The sequence below is a fragment of the Chiloscyllium punctatum genome, chromosome 20 (genome assembly GCF_047496795.1).
Source record: "Chiloscyllium punctatum isolate Juve2018m chromosome 20, sChiPun1.3, whole genome shotgun sequence".
NCBI lineage: Eukaryota > Metazoa > Chordata > Chondrichthyes > Orectolobiformes > Hemiscylliidae > Chiloscyllium > Chiloscyllium punctatum.
Window position 1 is genome coordinate 41,645,223 of NC_092758.1, and position 20,604 is coordinate 41,665,826.

Genomic DNA, 20,604 nt, shown 5'->3' on the forward strand with positions numbered 1-20,604 from the left:
TACAGCTGCAGCATGATATCATAGTTCCAAAACTCAAGCCCTCTACCAATAAAAGTTAACTCAGCATATGCCGCCTTAACAACCCTGTCAACCTGGGTGGCAACTTTCAAGGATCTATGTACCTGGACACTGAGGTCTCTCATCTACACTACCACGAATCTTTCCATTAGCCCAGTACTCTGCATTCCTGTTGCTGTTTCCAAAGTGAATCAACTCACATTTTTCTGCATTAAACTCCTTTGGTCACTTCTCAGCCCAGCTCTGCAGCTTATCTATGTCTCTCTGTAACCTACAACATCCTTCGTCACTATCCATAACTCTGCCGACCTTAATGTCATCCACAAATTTACTAACTCACCCTTCTATGCCTTCCAGGTCATTTATATAAATGACAAACAACAATTTTCCAAAGCAGATCTTTGTGATATTGCACTAGTAACTGAACTCCATGATGAATATTACCCATCAAACACCACCCTCTGTCTTTCAGCTAGCTAATTTCTGATCCAAACTGCTAAATCACTCTCAATCCCATGCCTCCATGTTTTGTGTAATAGTCTACCATGGGGAACCTTATCAAACTGCTTATTGAAATTCATATACACCACATCAACTGCTTTAACCGCATCCACCTGTTTGGTCAGCTTCTCAAAGAACTCTAAGGTTTGTGAGGCACAATCTACCCTTCACAAAACCATGTTGATTATCCTGAATCAACTCATTCTTCTCTAGATGATTATAAATCCTATCTCTTATAAACTTTTCCAACACTTTGCCCACAATTATGGCAACTTTAACTTTCCCTTGTACTGTATGGGAATAGTATAATTGTTGGCAAGTGGACTCTGGCAGAGATTTGATGTTGAGAATGCAACAGTTAGATGATGACTGACCATTAACAACCAACCTTTTTAAATAATTAAACCAGGAATATTGATTGGTTCACTCCTGATGACAACACTTTGACTAGAGGATGTACCTGTTATGATGTTAAAGGCGCATACTGTATCTTTGAGAGAGAGAGAGAGAGAATGCTGTTCTGAACTGAAAGATTACACTGACCTGTGTATGCGACTGGATGGCAGTCCCAGAATGTACTGAAAAATTGAAAATGTGTAACATTTGGCTGTGAAATGGATCAGTGAGTTTTGGTTGCTATTTTGACAGCAATTTGAATTTAACTAATCAGTTTAAATTATGCCGCAGGATACTAAACCCATTCAAATTTGAATTTTTTGTTTTGACAACATTGAACTAATGATACGATCCAATGTTGCGGGTACACGAATGCAGACATTTTGAAAATTGGCCAGAGAGCAACTGCCTTCGAAAAAGAAATTGCCAGAGAGTTAAAGGTCCATCTAACATTGTGTTCTCAAAGAGCACAATGTTCTGGGGTTTGCCTTCATGTTGTAACACCTGTTTCAACTTGGCAAAATAGGTGACTGACATTTTGTGTACATGTTCTTAACAGTGCCCTGTGTGGTAATATGTGTAGCTTCCACTATGTGCAAATGTGTCACCAGTTTTGCTGGCGAGTTTTGAGGAAAATTTGTAGCTCAGGTTGAGATTCTGGATGTAAGTTTGCTTGCTGACCTGGAAGGTTCATTGGCACTAAAGAGGAGGAAAACAATAACAAACTGTCATTCCTAGATGTCACATTAGAGCGAACAGCCAATGGAAAACAACACATATGGACCAAATATTGAACTACAGAAGCAATTGTCCCAATATCCACAAACGAAGCTGCATCAGAACATTATTTCAATGAGCCACCATACCCTGTAGCACAGAGGAACTATGCAGAGCAGAAGAAAGTCACTTATACAGTGTATTCAAAAAGAATGAGTACCCAATGAACACTGTCTGCTGATTTCTCTGCAACAAACCCCAACAAGCAGACAAAATGTGTCCAGAAACCCTTGACACTCTCCCCTACAACAAAGACATCTCTGAAGTGACTGCCAGACTCCTCGGACCCCTTGGCATCATGGTAACCCACAAACCATAGGTTACCTCTGACAAGCCAAACAGACACATGCAGGAGAATTCCTAGAAGCATGGCATTCCAACCAGAACTCTATCAACAAACACATTGTCTTGGACCCCACTTCCCACCCCCTGAGAAAGAGAACAGGAAATGACATTACCAACACAAATATATAAATAGAAAGCAGGAATTGTCAGTGCTTCATCTGGAGGCTCACTGAAGATGTTACCTAGTATGGTGACAAAATATCTGAAAATGAACCTTCAAGCTCAGTGAGCAAACCTACATCCACAAGTTTTGCTGTATACCATGCAAAATAATAAGTAGGCTATGGCCACAACTTTCAATCCAGAAAGGTGCTCATGTAAGAAACTATGTGCATTATTATACAAACTGTTCAGAACAGACAGAATATGTGTGCACATTCTCCCATTTCAATTTAACAAATGGGCAACAGTGATTCTCTGGTTCATCCCTAAAGACAATGCCTTGATCAATTAGTGTCAAACTGACAGGTTTAAATTTAAACAGACCTTGGCAGTAACTGTCAGTCATCTAATTGATGCATTCTCCCTGGCAATGCTTCTATTGATAGTGCATGTCTCAACAGACCAATGTACTTTTCTCATATGGTATGAAGTGTTTTCCTTTTCATTGATATTGTTGAGATGTTCTGACGAGAGCATGAAAACAATCTTTGACCCAATGCACCATTTTTCAGCAATAAAGCTAATTACTACATAAAGGAGATTGACCAATCAGACTTTTCTTTCTTAGTGACATTTTAGAAAAGGTAACTTGTATGATTTTGATCACCTCCAACAGCCATGTTAGCATCCCTGACAAACTGGTAAATTATACATCAGTATCTTTGAATGCTTGTTTTCGTTTGCCCCCAACATCTTAGATTTCTATTAAGTTAGCTTCTCAAGCTTTTTTAAAAAAAATCACTAATGGGACATAGATGCCACTGTCTGGGCCAGCATTTTATTGCCAGTCTTAGTTGTCCTTGAGAAGGTGATAATGAGCTGCCATCCTGCTACTCTACGATCCATATGCTATAGGTAGAACCACAAAAGGAGGTGGGGGGAGAGGGAGCGATGACACTGAAGGAATGGAGGTAGGGTTAGATGGGGAGTGGCTTGGAAAGGAACTTGCAGGTGGTATTGTATCCTTCTAGATGGTTGTGTGTTTGGAAGGTGCTGTCCCAGTACCTTTTGATGAATTTCTGCAGTTCAACTTGTAGATTGTACACTGCTACTACTGAGTGTCGATGGTGGAGTGAGTGGATATTTGTGAATGTAGTGCCAATAGAATGGGCTGCTTTGTCCTTTATGATGTCAAACTACTTGTGATGTTGGACCTGCACTTATCCAAGCAAGTGGGGAATATTCCATTACACTTCTAACTTGTGCCTTTTGTAGATTGAGGACAGGCTTTGGGGAGTCAGGAAGTGAGTTATTCTCTGCAGTATTCATAGCCTCTGGCTTGGTCATATAGCCACTGTATTTCTAAGGTGAGTCCAGTTCAGCTTATGGTCAATGATGACCCCCAGGATATTGATACAGAAAATCAGTGATGGTAGAACTTCCAAATATCAAGGGGCAGTAATTAGACGGTCTCTTTTATTGGAGATGATCATAGCCTGGTAATTATGGGACAAGAATGTTATTTGCCACTTTTCAGACCATGGTCTAAGTCTTGCTACATTTGTTCATGGCTCCTCCGATACTGAAGTGGTCTATGAATTGTGCTAAACATTGTGCTGGCATCAGCAATAACCCTACCTCCAACCTTTAATAATGAAGGAAAAGTCATCGATGAAGCAGCTTAAGGTGGTTGAACCTAGGAGACTATACTGAGGAAGTCCTGCAGAGATGCCATGGAGCTGAGATAACCGATCTTTGACAACCACACTATCTTTCTATGTGCCAAGCGTCACTCCAATCAGAGGAGAATTTCCCCAATTTTCATTGTTTTGTTAGGACTCCTTGATGACACACTATCAAATGTGGCTTGAGATCAGGGGCTGTCTGTTTCACTTTACCCCTGGAATTCATCTCTAGATGGCAAGTACTGAGTAGCCCTGGCAGAACCCAAAGTGGAGGCCAGTGGGCAGGTTGTTGCTGAGCAGGTGCTGCTGCATAGCACTGTTGATGACCCCCTCCATCAACAGTGATTGGGAATAGACTGGGGTGATAACTTGCTGGGTTGGATCATCTATGTTTTGTGTATTCCACATTGTCAGCTGGATGCCAGATTGTATTTATACTGGAATAGTTTGGCTAGAGGTGTGGCAAGTTCTGGAGCACAAGTCTTTAGTAGTAATGCTGGTCTGTTGTCAAGGTCAATGGACTTTGCAGTATCCAATGCCTCCAATTATATCTTAATATCACTGAGTGAATTGAAATGGCTGAAGACTGGTGTCTGTGATGCTGGGGATCTCTGGAGGATGCCGCAATGGATCATATTCTTGGCACTACTGGCTGAATGCTATTGTGAATCATTCAGCTTTGTTTTTTTATGGTCTGTCCCATCTTTGTGGGTGAGGATATTTGTGGAGGCTCCTCCACTATTAATTGTTCACCACTTTTCATGACTGGATGTGGGAGGAGTATGGAATTTAGATCTGATCAGTTGGTTATGGGATCATTTGGCTTTGAAGTACAGGAGCCACATACTTATCTCGTGTGATTTTGAGTTATCTATGTCACTGCAGAACCTATGTAAATCATAGAATCCTTGTAGTGTGCAAGCAGGCCTTTCAGCCTATTGAATCCTCACTGACCCTCTAAAGAGAATTCCAGCCAGACCATTTCTCCTACCCTATCCCTGAACTCTGCATTTCCTATGGTTAATCCACATGACCTGCACATCCCTGACACTATGGGCAATTAAGCATGGCCAATCCACCTAAACTGCACGTGTGGTTTGTTGCTTTTCTGCTGTTTTTCACAAGTTAATCTTCAAGACTGTACACAAATAATTTGACTGAAAAATTCCTAAGGGCAATTAAAAATTCAGTTTCTCATTTTATTTTAAAAGAAACTTTTATTACAAGCATTATTCAAATTTTCATCATTTTCCTAATGAGGTTGGCTTCCTTTTTACGCAAATGCACTCCTTCTATAACCTGGAGGTAGTGTTTGAACAATTTATAGCCAAATAGCAACTGCTTATGTTTCCTACACTTAGTTTGACTCCTGCTCTTTCTTTTTTGCTCTCTTTCATTCTGAGGATACAATTAAGACAAATTAACGGTACAATTCACCAAAAGACTAATAAAGAAGGCAGAGAAACAGAGGTAATTCATTCATTATTTTAAACTGTCAACTCTCAGGGGTAGAGTCTGGAAATTGGACCTTTATTATTCTCAAAATCATCACACATGATGTAAAGATGTTGAAACAAGTACACATAATTCCCCAGTTTACCTGATTTTCAGATCCAAGGACCAGGATTTTGTACTTAACAAGAATTACTATTTATTCCAAGAAAGTTGACTTTTTGCTACAAGTGAATAGTTATAAACTGCTGGCATATCATAATACAAATCAACCTTTTAATCCCCTTACAAACACATACACTGCAAATGAAAGTTGGAAGGCAATTCAGTGGTTCCCTTTCATAAGGTACTGAGATGATTCCATGATCCATATGCTGGTCAGAATGTTGTTTTTCAGTTTTGTCTTCAGATGCTTCCACTGGCTTGCAAGAAATATAAGGTGGTTAGTTTTCTTTTAACAGATATCTTTAGCAGTTAAAGTCACAGCTTAAACCAATTCATTTTTCCTTTTAGTTGGTTTTCTTCAGGTTTAAAATGGGTTTGACTGCAGAGAAAAGAGACAGCTTCTGTGCCGGTGGAGATCAAAATACTTCCCACTATACCTTGTTCCCAGCCCCAAGCTGCTCATATCTGAGAACCAATCACACAGTTGTTGACAGGCAAATGGCGTTTGTCATCAAAAACGTCTCACTAGTCCATAGACCAATCAACTTGTTGCCATGGAGCTTCATCAGTGCATAGAACTTCTTGGTTCCAATTCATCTCTAACCACTCCAATTATTACTTGTTCAAACAAATGTTTGCTCAATTTTTGCCATATGTCAGCTTGCTTGCTTTTCAAAACATGCAGCAATTCTTTAAACACTCTTTTTTAAAAAAAAGTTTTCATTTCAATCCACAATTTTAAAAAGTGCAGAAACAAAAAAAATACTGTCTTTACAAATTATTTTTATTTGTATATAATTTGTTTATTCATAACAAAACTAATAACTTTATTAAAATGGACTTAAGTATTGACATTTTTCCGTAGTACTAGTTAAACAATGACCAGCTGCAAGACATAGGCACTGTATCACCACCTATTGTCTAAAAGGTATGATTGTAGTGTGTAAAATTTACTTGGGCAGTTTTCATTAAAAGTGTGGCAATGAAAATTTAGAATGAAAAAATGTTGATGTAGTGTTTCATTAAAGATCTATCTTGTTACTTTTTGTAAGAAGACTTTTTTTTGGGAGCGATGCAAATGACTGAATTTGCGAAGCATACATTTGAAACAACTTCTGTTTACTTCATTTTTATTAATTTCCTGACTCGGCCATGGCTGGAAAAACTGAGGTTCACTTTTCTTGAACTTTAGTTATGAGGATCAATTGGAGATGCTGGAGACTGTGTTCTTGGAGAACAGGCAACAAAGAAGATCTGATTTGAAGTTTTCAACATAGTGACCAGGTTGCCTAGAATAGATAGGGGAAAACTGTTCTTACTTACAAAAGGGTGTATATTTAAAACCATCTGCAATAGAAGCAAGGGTGAAGGGAGAAATGTTTTCACTCAGCAAGTACTTAGTGTGTGGAATGCACTGCCTGGAAATATGGTCAGGCATGTTAAATTGAGACATTCAAGAGGCCATTGGATGATGATTTGGATAAAAATGTACAAGAATAGAAGATTGGCATGAAATAATGATCATTTAACCGGTGCAGCCAGAAGAGGCAGCCAATGCCCTACTGCACTCTAACCCTTCTATAATACTGTATATACTATAGCGAAGGTTCTCCTGTAAAGTGTTTACCCTATTCCAGATTTTTTTCTCATGATTAGAAAAAACGGCAATATGTATCCATGTCCGGCTGGTATGAGACTTGAACTATGAAGTTGTCTCCCGATGCACTTGCTACTACCGCATCATCTGGTTACTTTTGCAGTATGTAGTCAATTCATTTAACTGCGTAGGCCATTTTACATTTATCTGCAAATAGCCACATCTATCCAGGCAAATAAAGTATGTTTGATCACTGTCTTCACGTACACTTTGTAAGTGATGGAAAAACACAGGGGACTCAGAAGAGGAATTTATAACTTCTGGCCTGCTTGAGCATTTTTCTTGGTGAGTGGTTCATTTCAGGATCTGGTCAATTCTGGGAAGTTATTGATGGGTTTCTTGTTAATGGTAATTCCACTGAAATTTAAAGAAAGCTGGTCCCTCTTATGCTCTCTCTTATTGAAGCTTGTTATTGCCAGAGACTTAAGTGGCAATTAATATTCCAGCTCCTCTTCCACCAATCAAGTGGCCAATTGGTCCTGGATGGTATTAGTGTTGCACTCATCCAGGCAAACAGGAAACACTCCTCCTTTTTGTGCCTTGTGGATTTTGCAGAGTCAGGAGATCAGCCACTTGCTACAGAATAGCCAGTCAATGACCTGCTCTTGCAGCTATGGTATATTTATTACTGGTACAGTTATGTTCTTACACAACTGAGATCCCCAACCCTGATCATGATGGTGAGGGATTCAATAACTGTAATTAAGGGGTTGTGGACAGATTCTTTCTTATTGGAAATGGTCATTGCTTAACGTTTGTGTAGCATAAATTTTTCTTGCATTTATGGCTGAAGACTGATTTATTGTCTATTTCTTTTTGTGTATGTATGAATAGATTGCTTTATTAGCTGAGGAAGTAGAGATGGTACTGAATACAATGCAATAATCAGCAAACATTACTGTTTCTGATCTTTATTACAGAGGAAAGGTCATTGAAGCAGCTGAAAATGAACAGGCCTAAAATGCTACCCTGAGGAATTCCTTTAGTGATATTCTATGGCAGAACTTGTTGATCTCCACTAACCACAACCATTTTCCTTTTTTGTTCTCGTCATGATTCCAAACATTTGTGATTTAATCTCCTGCTGCTTAGTGCATTTAATTTCCTTTGATGATACAGTGACTGTCCTTAGCACAAAGATAGCATTTATTTGACAATAGCATCAAGGAGCCCTAGGAAAAACTCAAGTCAATGGGATTTGAGGAAAAACCTCCACTCGCTGGAGTTTTACCTAGTAGAAAAGAAGATTGACTTCCAAAACCACATCAATCAGCTCAGTTCCAGAATATCACTGTAGATGTTCTTCAGGGTATAACCCAAGGCCCAGCTGTTTTCAATGACCTTCCCTCCATTACAGGGTCAGAAGTGGGGATGCTTGCAGATGATTTTGCAATGTTCACCACTATTTGTGGTGACTCAGACACTGAAGCAGTCTGTGTTCACATGCAGCAAGGCCTGGACAGCATCCAAGCTTGGACTGGTAGGTGGCAAATAATATTTGTGTCCTACAAGTAGCAGGCAATAACCATTTTCAACAAGACAGAATTTAACCATCTCCACTTGACATTCAATAGTATTACCATCAAATGCATGGAGTTACTGTTGACCAGAAACTGAACTAGACCAGCCATATAAATACTGAAGCTACAAGAACATGTCAGAGGCTAATCCTGTGGTGACTAACTTGCCTCCTTTTCTTCTCAAAGCCTTGTCCACCTTTTACAAGACGCAAGTGAAGAATGTGATGGAATACCCTCCACTTGCCTAGATGAATCTGGCTTCAATGACAATTTAAACTTGAACCATCTGGGACAAAACAGCGCACTTGGTAGATGGGGTTCCAATCATCTTCAATATTCACTCTTCCCACCACCAATGTGCAATGGCAGCAACATGTATGATCTACAAGATTCATTGCAGCAACTCACCAAGGCGTCTTTGACGGCACTTTCCAAGTCCGTCACGTCTACTGCTTAGAAGGACAAGGACAGCAAATGCATGGGAACACAATATGCAAGATCCATTTCAAGCAATCCACCATCCTGACTTGAGAGAAACTGTTGTTCCTTCACTGTTACTGAGTCAAAATCCTGAAATTTCCTAGCAATACTGCGTGGATGTTCCTGACCCCAAAGGACTGCCACAATTCGATAAGGTAGCTCACTGCCACCACCTTGTGGGCAATTATAGGTAGGCAATAATGCTGCTCTTGCCAGCGACACCCACATCCTATGTATTTTTTTCAGATCATACTGTAAAATACTGCCTTAAAGTTGTGGGTCATTATTCTTGTCTCACCGCTATTTAAACTTGTTTTGTCTGTGTTTGGACCAAGGCTTTAATAAGATTTGGACCAGACTAGACCTGACAGAATGTGAATCCAAAATGTTATGGTTGCTCAGCGCTGCTTGATAGCACTATTCATTGACTCCATCTTCCATTACATCGATGTGGCAATAATTGGTTGCATTGTATTTGTCCTGCTTTCTACGGACCAGACATTCCTGAATCATATAACGGTGACTGGCAGACATCACTGTTGCTGTATGGGAATAACTTGGCTAGGAACAGGGCTAGTTCTGGAACATAACCTCTCAATTGTGTAGTTCTGAAGACTTGACATAATCTGTAGACTTTAGCTGTTTCTTAGCAATAAATGGAATGAATTAAATTTGGCTGTAATTTGCCGTTTGTGTTCCTGAGGACTTCTGATATATCTATGTTAAGACATGAATAACTTGCTTGGCACTTTTGGGTGAAGAGAGTTTCAAACACTGCAGCCAAAACGTTTGTACCTGAAGTGCTAGCTTCACCATCAGTGAATGGGGAAATATTTGTGGAACCACCTTCTCTGGTTACTTGTTTAAATTGTTACTGCCATCTATAATTGAATAAGGCAAGACTGTAGAACTTCGATCTGACTTGTTAATTATAGGACTCCTCCTTGACAGCAACCACATGGTAGGATGGAATATAAAGGAAAAATAATGGGAGCTTGTCAAAAACATACAATGATAATCGTGGAAGATTTTAAACTACATTTATTGACAGAAAAATCAGATAGCCTTAAGGTAGCTATCACAAAGCTAGTCCTTTTGTTTTCTAAAAGCTGTTCCTTGGCTCAAGGAGACTCTATCGTTGATTTTTCTTTTCAGGGGGGCAATAAACTGAGCCAGACTCTGATCAGTCTGGTTCGGTACAGAGATGAAAGGGATTTTGAGAGGCCTTTTGTGTATACGTGAACAGGTAAGACTTCAGGCTAAAGTGGTCATATTTTAGAAGTGACCTGTATAATGAGAGTGGCCAGCTCTTTGAGCTGAGCAGTTTTAGTTCAGTCTTGAACTGTTTGGAACTTCAGGGAGCTGTGTGGAAACCCTCTCTCTCTTTTCTGCCCTTCAACTTCAACCTGTAAGCATGTGTTCCATTTATACTGATTTTTAAAGGGAGTTTGCTTATTGGGACTGTTGTGTATATTCAGAACAGCATAATTAAGTCTGGTTGGATAGGTTGGGTTCAGTAGGAGTTCTTCGTTCTTTGTGTTTCATTGTGTAATTTTGTAAATAAATTTATTGTCTGTTTTAAAATCTAGTAGTCAATTTGGCTATCTTACTCCTGAGTTTTAGGAACTTTCTTCGAGTAGAGGCAGAATCTTTGAATATTTTTAAAGCAGATTCTTAAGCATGGAGTTGAAAGATTATCAAGGCGAAGCAGGAATTTAGAGATGTACAGCACTGAAATAGACACTTCAGTCCAACTTGTCCATGCTGACCAGATATCCCAACCTAATCTAGTTTGCCAGCACTTGGCCCATATCCCTCTAAAGCCTTCCTATTCGTATAATCATACAGATGCCTTTAAAATGCTGCAATTGTACTAGCCTCCACCACTTTTTTTGGCAGCTCATTCCATACCCACACCACCCTCCGTGTGAAAAAGTTGCCCTTTACTTGCCTTTTATATCTCTTCCCCCTCTCCCTCTAAACCTATTCCCTCTAGTTATGGACACATTAGATGATGTGTGTGGAGGTGCAGGAAATTCTCTACCGGATGTGGAAGGATCCTTAGGGGCCTTAGATGAGGGGGAAGGTGTGGGTGCAGGTTTACACTTCCTGCAGGGGGAAGGGAAGATACCAGGAGTGGGGAGGGGTGGGGGGGGGGAGTTGTTGGGGGCATGGACCTAATAAGGGAGTCACAGAGGGAATGGTCTATGTAGAATGCAGATAGGGGTGGGAGAGGAATGTATCTCTGGTGATGGGGTCTGTTTTTAGGTGGCAGCAATAGCAGAGGACAATGCATTGTATCTGGAGGTTGGTGAGGTGGAAGGTGAGGACCAGGGATGTTCAGTCTTGCGATTGGAGGGGTGGGGTTCAAGGACGGAACTGTGCTGGAGGGCATCGTTGAGCATGTGGGAGGGGAAATTGCAGTCCTTGCAGAAGGAGAGTCATTTGGAATATTCTACGATGGAATTGGTTCTCCTGGGAGCAGATGCAGTGGAGGTGGAGGAGTTGGGAGTAACGGATAGCATTTTTACAGGCAGAAGGTTGGGAGGAGGTGTAGTCCAGGTTGCTGTGGGAGTCGGTGGGTTTGAAGTAGTTGTCCATGTTGAGCCAATCGCCGGGAATGGAGATGGAGAGGTCCAGGAAGGGGAGGGAGGTGTCCGAGATGGTCCAGGTGAACTTGATGTCAGGGTGAAAGGTGTTCGTGAAGTTGATGAACTGTTCAACCTCCTGTTGGAGCACCAGGTGGCTCTGATACATCATCAATGTGGTGGAGGAAAAGGTGGGGAATGGTGCCAGTGTAAGTGTGGAAGATGGACTGTTCCATGTACCTGACAAAGAGGCAGGCATAGCTGGAGCCCATGAGGGTGCCCATGGCTACCCCTTTGGTTTGGAGGAAATGGGAGGATTTGAAGGAGAAATTGTTGAAGATAAGGACCAGTTCAGCCAATCGAATGGTGGCCCTTACCACTGAAGTGTAAAACCTGCACCCACACTTTCCCTCTCATCCAAGGTCCCAAAGGATCCTTCCACATCTGGCAGAAATTTCCGTGCCCCTCCACACACACCATCTACTGTGTCCATTGCTCCTGATGTGGTCTCCTGTACATTGGGGAGACAGGACACCAGCTTGTGGAATGTTTCAGAGAACATCTTTGGAACACAAGAACTAAACAACCCTACTGCCCTGTGGCCAAACATTTCAACTCCTCCTCCCATTTGGCCAGAACATGCAAGTCCTGGGCCGCCTCCACTGCCAGGTTCTAGCCATCCAACACCTAGAGGAAGAATGCCTTATCTTTTGCCTAGGGACCCTCCAACCACAAGGGATCAATATTGATTTTTACCAGTTTCCTCATCTCCTCTCCACCCACCTTATCCCCTACCCAACCCTCCAACTTGACATTGACAGATAGGACAGATTAAGAGGGCCATGTTCTTTCCCACCTATCCACTCCCATCTATCACTATCACCATCACCCTCAACCCCCACCTCCATCTACCTATTACGTTCCCAGGTACCTTCCCTTCAGCCCCATCCCCCTCCCATTTTATCTCTCAGCCCCCTTGGGCCTCCCTCACACTCCTGATGAAGAGCTTATGCTTGAAATGTCAACTCTCCTGCTCCTCAGATGCTCCCTGACTGGCTGTCCTTTTCCAGCACCACACGTTTTAACTCTGATCCCCAGCATCTGCAGTCCTCACTTTCTCTGCTCAGAACTGTACACAGTACTTCAAAAGTGGCCTCACCAACATCTTGTACAACCACAATTTGACATGCCAACTCCTAAACTCAATTGTTTTAGCAATGAAGGCAAGTTTGCCAAACACCGCCTCAACCACCCTGTCTACTGCCTGTGATGCAATTTTCAATGAACTATGTACCTGAACCTCTAGGTCTCTGTTCTGCAACTCTCCCCAGGGCCCTATCATTTATTGTGTAAATCCTGCCCTTGTTCATCTGACCTAAATGTCGACTCACATTTATTGAAATTAAACTCCATTTGCCACTTCTTAGCCCAATTGATCAAGATCCCATTGTAATCTTAGGTAACCTTCCTTACTGTCTACTATACCTTCACTTTTGGTGTCATCTGCAAACTTCCTATACTCTCATCCAAAAAGTTTATATAAATGACAAACAAAATTGTCCAATCCCTGTGGAATACTCTGAACATATGCCTCCAATCCAAATAACAACTCTCCATCACCATCCTCTGACCCCAATGCCACTTATGATGATAGATATTGCAGTCCTTCACTCAAGAATACTGAATTTTACATCATTCTTGATGACTTGATGTGTTCAATGTGGAGAAAGTGATTCAACAGCCAAGTAAACAGAGTGGATGGTAATCTGAAGATTTCCTTGCCCAGTTGACCTGATGTTGAGACATATCATGGGGCCTGCCAGAGTCATGTTTCTTCTCCCCTGTGCAACACTGTTCTGTCACTTTTGAAACACCTGTCCCACTGGTTAGACATATCTAAGATATGGAATTTTGGGACAGTGAGTGTAAGATGTGATTCTGTGCATATGAATTGGGCTGCTGCTTATCTAATTAATACTTGGTTGGAAACAAAAAAAAAGCTGCAGATGATGGAATCCAAAATAGACGGACAGGAGGCTGGAAGAACACAGTGAGCCAACAGCATCAGGAGTTGGAGAAGTCGATGTTTCCAGTGTAACCCACAGCAGTTCAAATTTTGGCATCATACGTGATAATGAAGAAAACTTTTTGTGGTATTGGGGCAAAGGGAAAAGAGATTATTGAAGATGTGCTACAAGTCAGGTGTATGTACATATGTGTGAATTGCTACTGCACTCTCTCAATTCTCCCAAAATTAAGCAACAGTGAGTAGTAGTGGCTTGGATTTTCTTCTGCTGGCTTAATGATTAAGTGTCCTGCATTGCGTAGTATTGATGTAATTATTCTTGGCCTGTAGAAGGTAAATGTAGGCTAATATTTCCATTTCTGACCTTTTATCATCATTGTGGACATGAGGGGCACCATGACTGGAATAACTGGAAAAGCTGTTGACCAACCAGCAGGAGTGTGTGATCTCCTAATAGAATCATATAAGTGACAGCACTTGTACAAAATTGGATGAAGGGGACAAGATGTGAACAGAATTAAAAACAAAAATCTGCATTATCTTTGTAATCCAATTCGAATCTAAACCAATTATTCACCTTTTGATTTCTTTTAAGTCAGAGTATTTTGTTCTTTAAAAGGAGCTGAGATGAGGGCTGCACTAGGGGAGCGGTCAAAGTAATGTTTGTTTGGAAACTGGGTGGAGATGAGGGTGTGATTGAACAAATCATCAGCTGCAAAAATGAGGCTAGAGTTGGAATTTTGAAAGTCAGTGAACTGGGGTATAGACTTTTGCAAGGAACAAAAACACAAAGTTGTGTTGTGATATGGATAAAAGAGGCAGATGGTGCATTTTAAAGTAATTGGAGAGGACCTTATTAATAGAATGGCACTCTAAAGAAAGAATGAAAATTTTCTGTAATTAATTCCTACACATTTTCTTTTTATAAAAGGTTACAGCACATTGCAATTTGGCCTGTCATTTTTATGCTGGTTCTCTGGAAGATAATTTAACTTGTGCCATTCACTGTCCTTTTTCCCATAGCTTTGTAATTCCTGCTCCCCGAGATGATGATTCAATTCCCTTTTGGAAAAAAATGATTTGAATACACTCCGACATATTCTTTGGTGCTTCATTCCATATTCTAAATATAACTTCATCTGGTGATCTCTTCCCCCACCTCCCCTTCCCCTAGTCCCCATTCCCAGCCCTGCACAGCTCGCTTTTACCTCCATCCAAAAATCCACAAACAGGACTGTCCTGGCATTGTTTCATGGGGACATGGGTACTGCATGGGCTCCAGTTATGCTTGTCTTTGTGTGGTTCCTTGCAACATTCCTTGTTCCAGTCTTATTCTGGCACCCACCCACAAATCAGTCTCCAATATATAAATGATATCACCATTGCTGATTCCCACCCTTGCCCAGAATTGGAAAAGTTAATCGATTTTGCTTCTGATTTCACTGTTTTGGGAGAAATCTCTCTTTCACCTGGTCTGTCTCTGATTTCTCAATTCCATTCCTCAACATCTGTTTCCATTTCTGGGAATACAGTGGCCACTCATATCCACTATCAACCCACCAACTTCCACATCCTTGCATCCTGTAAAGACTCCATTCTATTTGCCCAGTTCCTCTGTCTCTTTTGCATCTATTCTGAGGCCAACTTCGACAAGGGAGCTTCTGAAATGTCCACCTTCTCCCTCAACCAAGGATTCCCCAGCACTGTTGTCAACAAGGCCCTCAACTGGGTGCTACCCATCCTCTGTACTACTTCTGCCTTCACCACCCCCCCACCCTTTCCTCTTGCAACAATGACAGGGTTCTCCTTGTCCTTACCTACTATCACACCAGTATCCACATCCAAATGATCATCAGCCAACATTTCCACCATCTCCAGCAGATCTGTGCAGAGGCAGGACACATGTACAAGGCCTGCCCAAGACGAGGGGCTGCCACCTACGCACAGATGACCGGAGGTGGCAATGCGAGCCGTGGACCGCAAAAGGCCAGGAAGGTACCACAAACCAGCAGGGAAACGGTGTCTGGGGGCACCTAGAAGGAAGGACTGGCTGGAGCGAAGCAGACTGCAGCCAGCAGTAAAATGCAGCAGCCAATCCAAGCTCCCACAGGACAGACAGAGGAAATGGAAGAGGAGTGAACCAAGGAGGCAGAGGAGTGGATTCCTGTTTTAAAAAAAAAAGAACAGGAAGAGGAAACCTCGCCAGGCCCCTAAAGCCACCCAGCAATGGGGGAAACAACACCTGCACGAGGAGGATACAGGCAGCTCTTTGGATGGTGAGGACGGGCATAAGGAGGGTTGTCACCAGAGAAAGAGACACAGCGCTGCGGGGAGAAAGGAGGGCAGCAACCCACCCCCCCCACCAAACAGGAAGTGACGAACCCTCTGAGGGGACTGGTAAGGACCACTCCCCACCTGGTGAGAACCAGGAGGTACCCTACAGCTCCAGGTAACTGGGAGCAGCGATCCTCTGATACCCTGGTCCCGACCCAAAGACACCAGAGCGGGGAAATGTTCGCAGCGTGGAGCCGGACAGCTACCTCAGCCCTACTAGTGTCCAGCAGTTCCCTTTCACCACAGGGATACAGACAGCTTCCCCAGAGAGGCAGAACCAGCAGCAAATGGACACTGGTAACCTCATAAACTGTTAAAATGGTGATTTAAAAATCGCCACTATTAATGTGCGTAGAATTAAATCTGCTACGCGATGTGTCTCTACATTGGCCTTCCTCGCCAAGGTCAAAGCCGATGTCCTGTTTCTGCAGGAGTGTGGTTTACCGCACCTCAGCAGCTACAGGAAATGGTTGAGCTTGTGGGCCCATGGGCCGTCAGTTTGGTCGGGGGGCAATGAAAGCCACGCCTCTGGCCTGGGTATCCTGGTGCGAGGAGGCAACTTCACCATCTCCGGGGTTAAGGAGGTGGTGGGCGGGCGCCTCCTTGTCACGGACGTCCTGTACAAAAACGCTCTCCTGAGACTAATTTAATGTGTATGCCCCAACAGGTAAGAGTGAACGGTGTTGCTGGTTATGTCCAGGCTGGTCATTCTGGCCAAAGACTTCAACTGTATCATTGATGCAGATGGATGATCCGGCAGGGGGACAGTAAACTGGAGGCCATGTCCAGAGTCCTGATGGAAACTGTCAAAAATGCCAAGCTGCACGATGTCTTCAGCACCCCTGCAGACGGAGCGCAGCGTAGATGCACCTGGTCACTGGCAGACTGGTCTATACACTCAAGGATAGATTACCTGTTTGTGTCCTGAACGTTCTCTGTCAGATCCACCAACGTCAAGCTGATGTTCTTCTGACCACTGCGTCCTTCTGACCGGCTGTCACCTACAGGACGAGCAGCGGGCTGACAATAGACAACAGGTGCAGGAATAGGCCATTCTGCCCTTCGAGCCTGCACCACTTTTCAATATGATCATGGCTGATCATCCTTAATCAGTATCCTGTTCCTGCTTTATCTCCATAACCCTGGTAAGGGAACGTGGAAGCTGAACCCCAAGCTGTTGACCCTGGGAAACACTGAGGAGCTCAAGGGATTATGCAGGTTGGAGAACCATGAAGCCCCTCTTTGAGTCTCCAGCAGACTGGTGGGAAACAGTAAAAGGGAACATCAAGAGGTTCTTCATCCTCAAAGATGTTCAGGAGGCGAGAGAGCGGCAGGGAAAACTGTCCCAACTCCAGGAAAGTATGCAGAATCTGCTCCTGCAGATGATGGGGGTCGATGTCATGGAGGACCTCCAGGAGGTGAAGGGCCAGCAAGCCTCATTCTTTGCCTCTGAGGCCTCCAAGATAATCTTCCGGTCCAGGGTCCGCTCTGTTTGGCAGGACGAGACGTGCTCACGTTTCTTCTTCCAGAAAGTGCACAAAGAGAGCTCCGTGCTCAGCAGCCTGAAGGAAGAAGATGGCTCGATAATGTCATCTCAGGCTGACATCATGAGGATCAGCAAATCCTTCTATGCCAGTCTGTACGACTCTAAACCAACCGACAGCACAGCCTCCCAGTCGTTCCTGTCTTCTATCACAGAGGTCTTAGATGACAGAACACTGGAGAGGCTGTACCAGCCGCTATCTCTGGATGAGCTGACCAAGACCCTGGAGTCCTTCGAAAAGAATAAAACTCCCAGAGGTGACTGCTTACTGGTCGAGCTCTATTCTGCTCTGTGAGACTTGATTGGCCAGGACCTACTGGAGGTGTATGTCAGTATGCTTCGGGCAGGTACCATGAGTGAATCCATGAGGAAAGGCATCATCACCCTCATCTACCAGCGGAAGGGGGAGAGGGAGGAAATCAGAAATTGGAGACCAATTTCACTGTTGAATGCAGACTACAAAATCTTGTCAAAGGTCATCGCCAACCGGGTCAAGTCTGCTGTGGAATCGGTGATCCACCCTGACCAAACCTGTGATGTACTGGGCAGGATGGTCACTGAGAGACTCTCACTCCTCAGGGATACGATTGTCTACGTGTGGGACTGGGGATTGGACACCTGCCTCATTAGCCTGGATCAGGAAAAAGTCTTTGACAGGATATTACGTACGTATATGAGAGATGTTCTCTCCAAAATGGGCTTTGGGGATGGAATCTGTAATTGGATCAGACTGCTCTATACTAATATTGTCAGTGCAGTCTCAATCAGATAGCTTCCCAGTCAGATCTGGAGTCAGGCAGGGCTGCCCTCTCTCTCCTGCCTTGTTTGTGTGCTGCATAGAGCCATTTGCTGAGTCCATCAGGAAGGATGCGAGCCTGAGAGGGGTGACTATTCCTGGCAGCGGGGGCCTACAGGTGAAGGCCTCCCTGTACATGGATGACGTCGCCATTTTCTGCTCGGATCCGCTGTCCGTGCACAGACTCATGTGCATATGTGACCAGTTTAAACGGGCCTCGGGCCAAGGTAAATCAAGGCAAGAGCAAGGCTGTGCTCTTCAGGAACTGGGCCGACCAATCTTTCATCCCCTTCATCAGGACTGACCACCTGAAGGTGCTGAATATTTGATTTGGAGGTGCTGGGGTTTGCGCCAAGTCTTGGGAGGAGCGTATCAGGAAAGTGAGGCAGAAACTGGGCAGATGGAAGCTACGGTCGCTCTCCATGGTGGCACAGTGGTTAGCACTGCTGCCTCACAGCGCCAGAGACCCGGGTTCAATTCCCACCTCGGGCGACTGACTGTGTGGAGTTTGCACGTTCTCCCCGTGTCTGCGTGGGTTTCCTCTGGGTGCTCCGGTTTCCTCCCACAGTCCAAAGATGTGCAGGGTCAGGTGAATTGGCCATGCTAAATTGCCCGTAGTGTTAGGTAAGGGGTAAATGTAGGGGAATGGGTGGGCTGCGCTTCGGCGGGTCGGTGTGGACTTCTTGCCTGTCAAAGAAGAACAGGGGGCCCATGCAGTAAGTGGGCTCCACTGACGCCTTAGCTAAATGGATGGTAAATGTACAGACCTGTATATACAAATGATTAATTCTGGTCTCTGTATGTAAAGAAATGGGAATGTATACATATGTATGGCACCACCAATTGGGCCGATCATCAAAATATTTTATGAATAAAGTATATTTTTGAAATTTAAAAAAAAGATGTTGTTGCCACCCCCCACACACACTTATTCCTATCCGCTCCTTTGTCCATCTTCTGCAGGAACCATTACTTCTGCGACAACCTGGTCCACTCGTCCTTCACTCCTAACGCCCCCACACAGACCTGTGCCACATTCCCCTGTAACCGCCATGACTTGTCCTACCTGCCTATCTTCTTTTCCACCTATCCACTCCACCCTCTCCTCCTTGACCTATCACCTTCATCCCCTCCCCCACTCACCCATTGTTCTCTATGCTACTTTCTCCCTACCCCCACCCTCCTCTAGCTTATCTGTCCATGCTTCAGGCTCACTGCCTTTATTCCTGATGAAGGGCTTTTGCCCGAAATGTCGATTTCGAAGCTACTTGGATGCTGCCTGAACTGCTGTGCTCTTCCAGCACCACTAATCCAAAAGTGTAACACCTGCCCATTTACTTCCTCAGATTCCAATGTCCCAAACATACATTCCAGGTGAAGCATCTATGGCTAACATCTCTGTCTCAAGCTTGTTCAAATGTTTCAGTGAACCTCAGCACAGTATGGAAGAACAACACCTCACTTCCTGCTCGGGGACCCTGCAGCCGTCCAGAGTCTATATAAGAGTTCAATAATTTTAGGGGCTGAAAGCTCCCGAGACCTAGGCCTGTACCCCATATACCTGGCCTTGTTATCCCACTATCGATGGTTAGCCACTAACAGCTTACAGTAATAGGTATTTACCCTACTAGCCAGATCATTATCCATGCGTTGTCCAAATATTCTTGTCTCTCTTTGGGCTCTATCTCCACATATGGTTCACTTCTTACTGCCTTCTACTTCCCAGCCACCCTGACAATCTTCTACATATAAACTGACATTTTCCGAGCTGGCAGTTCTGAGAAGGGTTACTGAACATGAAACGTTATTTTGGTTTTTATTCTAAATGCGATTTTGCTTTTTTTAAAAAAAAAATCCTCATTCTGATGTTGTTTCTTTTCCCAATCACCTTAGTTTGGTGTCTTCTGGCTGTTGATCTTCCGAGTGATTGTTGTGTCTCTCTTCTGTCCGGACTGCTTTCCAAATTCCAAGCCTCTCTAATCTGCCTATGCAACCTGACGAAGCAGCGCTCCGAAAGCTAGTGCTTCCAAACAAACCTGTGATTTTTAACTTGATGCAACTGAAGCTCTTTATCTTCTGATGGACCTTTTCTGCAGCCTCTTATGTGATGCCCAAAACTGGCCTTAATCTCCAGATGAGGCTAAGGCAATGCCATGTACCGCAAACATCTCCATTAAAACTGAGGTTGCGAGTTGTCCCTCTTCCATTCCACGGTGACT